This window comes from Prinia subflava, chromosome 12, assembly GCF_021018805.1.
Source record: "Prinia subflava isolate CZ2003 ecotype Zambia chromosome 12, Cam_Psub_1.2, whole genome shotgun sequence".
Lineage (NCBI taxonomy): Eukaryota > Metazoa > Chordata > Aves > Passeriformes > Cisticolidae > Prinia > Prinia subflava.
The window spans coordinates 3,872,271-3,877,478 of record NC_086258.1 but is presented as its reverse complement, the minus strand read 5'-3'; the positions used below and the strand labels follow the sequence as shown (position 1 = coordinate 3,877,478).

Here is a 5,208-nt window from a genome sequence, read left to right as displayed (position 1 = left end):
AGCTCTGCTTCCCCTCCCAAGGGCACAGCTCCACCTGCACAGTCCAGGTTATCCTTTTGGGCTTTAGTGGGGGCACAGTTTGAGGGGCCAGGGCTTGTAATGTTGATAGGCACAGCCTTCATGTCCTCCTTATTAAAAGAAAATAGGAAGAATAATTCCAAGGGCTTTCTACCTGCAGGAGGCTGTGGACAAGGTGGTTGTCTCTCCTCCAAGCCAGCAGCAGAAGGAGAGGGAATGTTCAGCATGTCACAAACTAAACTCACCACTCTGCTATTTATAAATCACCCTGCTCTTATTTAGGACCACATAAAGTTCCCAGACAGGGACAGGGACCTTATTGCATGAGATGCTGCACACACATACAGATAATACAGATGGGATTTAGGCTCTTCTAAACATATTTATTTAGTTTTTATCATTATTTTTAATACCTAAATAATAATCCTGCAATGAAATGAGAGTGAGGAGCCCCGTCAAAGACAAACTCCATTCCCACCTCTCATCTGTGGTGCCAAATCCCAGTCCAGTTTCCATCACTTCCAGCTCCCAGCAATCTTCAGGGGCTCTTGAAATGAACAACAGCTTCCATCATCACATTGTAAAGGTTAATCTCCCCTTCAAGCAATCATCTTCCTAAGAATGACGACTTTAATTTAAGGATAGTTTCTAGACAATAAAGCTACAGCTTACATGGCTGAGCTGAAGAGACAATCAGACAAACAAGGCACTGTCTCCAATGATGGATTCATTCAAACCTGGAGAGCTGGAGTTGAAAGAAAAATTCAATAAAGCCTCCTTGATTTTTTTGATTTCTTGCTCATTAAGATGTCACGAGATGCTTTAATGAGATACTGTTATTAACAATAATGTAACACACAAATTAAACATACTCCATGCTTCATCTCATTTGGCCAGGAAGGTAATTTTACCCAAGTGGGTTCTCTAGAGAGCTTTGTCCATTCTCTCTGCTCTAGAATAGTTCTGGATCTGGGTCCCAATCCTGTTGTGCATCTCAGCATCTCTAAATCTGTGGGGTGGATTCCAGTGTTTCACTGAGTTCACACAGACACCAAAAACCTTCATGTCTTACCCTGAAATCAAGAAATTCAAAAATCACATGGAAAATACAGCTGCTAGGATCCTGGGCTAGATAATTTGGGGTTTTTTTTCTGAGCTATACACCTGCAGCCTGTTTTTGCAATACTGACACAGGGGGAAAAGATAATTCTTAGACTGACATAGAGTGAGATATAGATGGGCTCTGAAAAGCAAATATCATTTAAATTTTGCTTTCATATGAAGGAAATTTCTTGGCAGGGCATATTTTTGAGGGGGGCATCACTGTGCTTCATCTGCAAGTTCAGTTCTGACCTCTTTTCATGCTCCCCAGAAGTGATCTCATGCAGGGCACTTAGCAGCAGGCAGTAAACCCATCCCCTCTTCTCTACAGCCTTCAGTCCAGGTCAGGATGGACAACAAGATTGGATGGCTGAGATGGAGAGGTCAGAAATGGATCCACCTCTTACATATCCTCTGTTGGGTAGGACTCTCTAAGCACCAGGGAGAGGAAAGTCAGACTTTTGGAGTGTGATTACAAAATGAGTTAAGTGGTCTCACAGAGTGTGGAGGAGTCATAAAATCAAAGGATATCCTAAATGGGAAGGGACCCACCAGGATCACCCAGCCCAGCCCCTGTCCCTGCACAGACCCCACCAACCCCACCCTGGGCATCCCTGGCAGCGCTGTCCAAAGGCTCCTGGAGCTGTGGCAGCCTCGGGGCCGTGCCCATTCCCTGGGGAGCCTGGGCAGTGCCAGCACCTCTGGGGGAAGAACCTTTCCCTGCTCTGCAGCCTGAGCCTGCCCTGGCCCAGCTCCAGCCGTGCCCTGGGTGCTGTCCCTGTCCCAGAGCAGAGCTGGAGCTGCCCCTCGGGAGGAGCTGCAGATCCCAAAAAGTCTCCCCCCAGTTTTCTCCAGGCTGCACCATCCCAGTGCCCTCAGCCAGTCCTCTTATGGCCCCTCCAGAACCCTCCCCCTCCCCATGTCCCTCCTTTGGACACTCTCTCACCACCTTAATTTTTTTTTTTTTTTTTTTTTTTTTTTTTTGGTGCCCAAAACTCCCCCAGCACTTGAGGTGAGGCCACCCCAGCCCAGCACAGAGTGGGACAATCCCCTCCTTCAACCAGCTGGAGATGCTGGGCCTGATGCCCCCCAGGACAGGGGTGGCCCTTTGGGCTGCCAGGGCACTGCTGGCCCAAGTTCAGGCAGAATCAGAGAAGCATCAAGGGCTGAGCACTGTTTCAAACACTGCAGCCCCACTGAAGGCAGTGGTGTAAAGCAGCTCGGAGCAGCTGAGGAGCTGTCCATAACCACGTCTGTGCTGGGAGCCTTGTACGTCCTGCCACAGCAGCAGACTCTTGGAAAGGCTGCCAGGTGCCCTCCTGCCCTGGCCTTTCTCTGCAGAGCCACTGCCATCTGTCCCAGCTTTGAAAAGGTCGTGGTGCCGTGGCCCTCAAGTGCTGGGCATTGACCTGCTCTGGAGGGGACAAATACCAACACTCAGAGTTTCACCACCCATCTGCCAACACAGAGCTCCCACGGGACAGGGAGGAGGGCTTCCTGCCCTGGCAGCTCCACACAGGCACGGAGAGAAAGCCTAGCACTGAACAGGAGCATCTGAAAGAGCATTTGGGCAGGGGCAGAGCTGTGTTCCCCACCCAGACCAGCTCTAGGGAGAGCTGGGGCAAGGAGGAGGTGACACAGAAGCCACCAGGCAGGTACCTGTGGCTGGGCTAGGACACCTCTGATGGATGGGGGAGGGATGCTCCTGTCACACAGGAAATGGGTTCATTTAATGTTGATTCAAGCACCAACTGCTAAAAACCCCAGGGTACTTTTTATGTTTGTAAACACTGCCTTTGGACCACTTTCACTGCCTGTGCCTGAGTTTCCTGCTCTGAAAAAATACAGGTGATGGTGGTTTTTAGGAGGTATGGCAAGGGTGGTTCCAGGAGAGTGTGCAAGCCACTCTGTGGACACAGAATTGTCCCCAGCTGGGACAAGTGGCCCAGCACAAGAACAGAGTATGGCAGGGAAGGTGCCCCTTGCTGCCCTCACTGCCTGTCCCCAGCCCCTCTGAAGCTGAGATCCCCATCCCAGTCCTGCCCACCAGCCTCTGCACCGTGCTGTGCATGAAAAGAACTTGGATTACAGAAGCTGGGAGCTGCAGACAGAGAACAGAACAATGACAATTAGGATTCAGCAGAGCTCCCAACGCTCTGAGAGGAGGAGCAGTTACACCAAAATGACTGCAGGACATCATGTTAAAGAGGTGGGGCAGGCAGACAGACTCAGGTCCAAGGCATGATGCAGCTCTTGGGTTGCATTTTTTAATTTTTTAAGTCACTCACTGAGAGTTTCTAAATCTCAGCTCCTTCCTCATCTTTCCTCAGCGCCCACCAGGCTCCCCTGTGCCTGGCACCTGTTAATGCAATCATCCCAGCGGGGGAGAAAACTTTGCAAGAATTTCCCTTAAACAGCTTTCTCCCCAGGACACCAGCATCTACATGTAATTACAGCATGTGTGCTGCTGGCCCAAAGCTGAGAAGGAAAACCTGCAGGCTCGCCAAAGCCTTCCCCTCTCTCCCTCCCAGCCCCATCCAGGGATGTATCACCTTGATTGCTCAAATCTGACTGTTTCCCAATCTCCTTTCATCTCACATTGACCTCCCAGCATGGCAGGAAGCAATAATCAAAGCTGTGACACGTGTGATAGCCCTGTGCCAGACGAGGCATTAGCAGCTCCTTTAGATTTAAGCCCAGTTCATACCCACCAGTAAATAGCCTTCCCAGCAAGCTCCTCAAATCCACAGTCAGTTCATCAGGAAACACTTGTCCCAGTTTCACAAAAGGCCTGAAAATGAGGCAAATAGAAAGCCAAAGAAAAGAGCTTATTCGAGTTAAAATTACTTTAATACAGAAGCAACAGGCAGGAGGGGAAAACATGCACAGCACAAATGTTACCAGCACGCCGGGTTCCAAATGCCAGTTTACAGCTTTAGGGAGCTTTAGGCAGCAAAAGACAGAGGGGATTGTCCCGTGTTGATGTGAAGGAGGGAGAAAGTGGCAGGAAATGCTATCAGGGAGCAGTAAAAGGGGGATAGCACAGGGTAGCAGGCAGACCACCAGGAGTCTGGACAGACAGTTTGTGTTCTCACACCCAGCTAACTCCTCTCCTGACCTGTTTTTCGTGGTTTTCTCGCCTGTTCTGGCTGCATTAGACTTGAGATTTTCTTATGTGTGCTGCAATCATCACTTCAGTTTCCCACGCAGATGTTCTGAGTCTCTGTCAGGAGCCTGGAGGGATTCTCAGGAGCATCAGGAATGAGAAAGCTGTTCAGAGTACTGGGAAAAACTCAAGGGAAAGAGCCCTGCCTGGGAGAACGGGAATGTCAAGGACATTCTGGCCCTTGTCATTGCAGGTGTGAAAGGAAAAGCTCAGACCTCAGAACCTTCTCTTCTGTCTATCTTCCACCAGCAGGCAGGGAACTTCCTCCCCTGACGTGTTCTCGCTGTGTTCATGCCACAGCTGCTTCAGGAGCTGTATCCCAACAGCTTATGGAGCCAATTTACCTCTCTGGAACTTCTCCCATGTCAACCTGTCTTTTACCAAATGAAACATGCTGTTCCTGACTCTTCTGACCTCCTGCAAATGTTCTGTTTTCCATCTTCGAGCCCTCCTCTGCATTCAAGCAAGGTTAAGCTTATCCACCATGACCTTAAGAAGCCAGACATGGTCAGTGACTCCATTTTTTGTCTATATTTGCTGAAATATCCCTCCTGATACATCCAAGGACAGCATTAGCTTTTCTTTGCCTGACATCTCAGGTTGCAGTCACTCAGGCCACACAGTCCTCAACCATTGCTGCTCATCATCTCTGCAGCTCATTATATCTCAGACTATCACAAGTCCTTATATTCCTGACCTGTCATCTCAAACTTTCTGTTTGCCCACTCATTTCAGTTATTCTGATTCTCAAGGTCACTTAGCTCTTTTCAGACTCGTACTCTCATTCTTCTCTGTGTTGTCAAAACTTCCAGTTCTGCGTCCTGAGCGATTTTAGCCTCAGGATCTCGCTTTCATTGCCAAGACCATCCACAAGAAGAAAAGATCAGTTCCCAAACTGTTCCATGAGAAACTCTTTTGGTAAA

The 5,208-nt window shown here is 49.1% G+C and overlaps 1 long non-coding RNA gene across 1 annotated transcript; it reads right to left on the bottom strand.

Annotated features, from left to right (window-relative positions):
• Positions 1-396: 396 nt before the first annotated feature.
• LOC134556985 (uncharacterized) lies at positions 397-4,571 on the bottom strand. The gene is made up of 3 exons (XR_010081969.1): positions 4,238-4,571; positions 3,831-3,910; positions 397-1,091 (listed from the first exon to the last, which is right to left on the bottom strand). It is a non-coding gene; the product is annotated as an uncharacterized LOC134556985 (long non-coding RNA).
• Between the last annotated feature and the right edge of the window lie 637 nt (positions 4,572-5,208).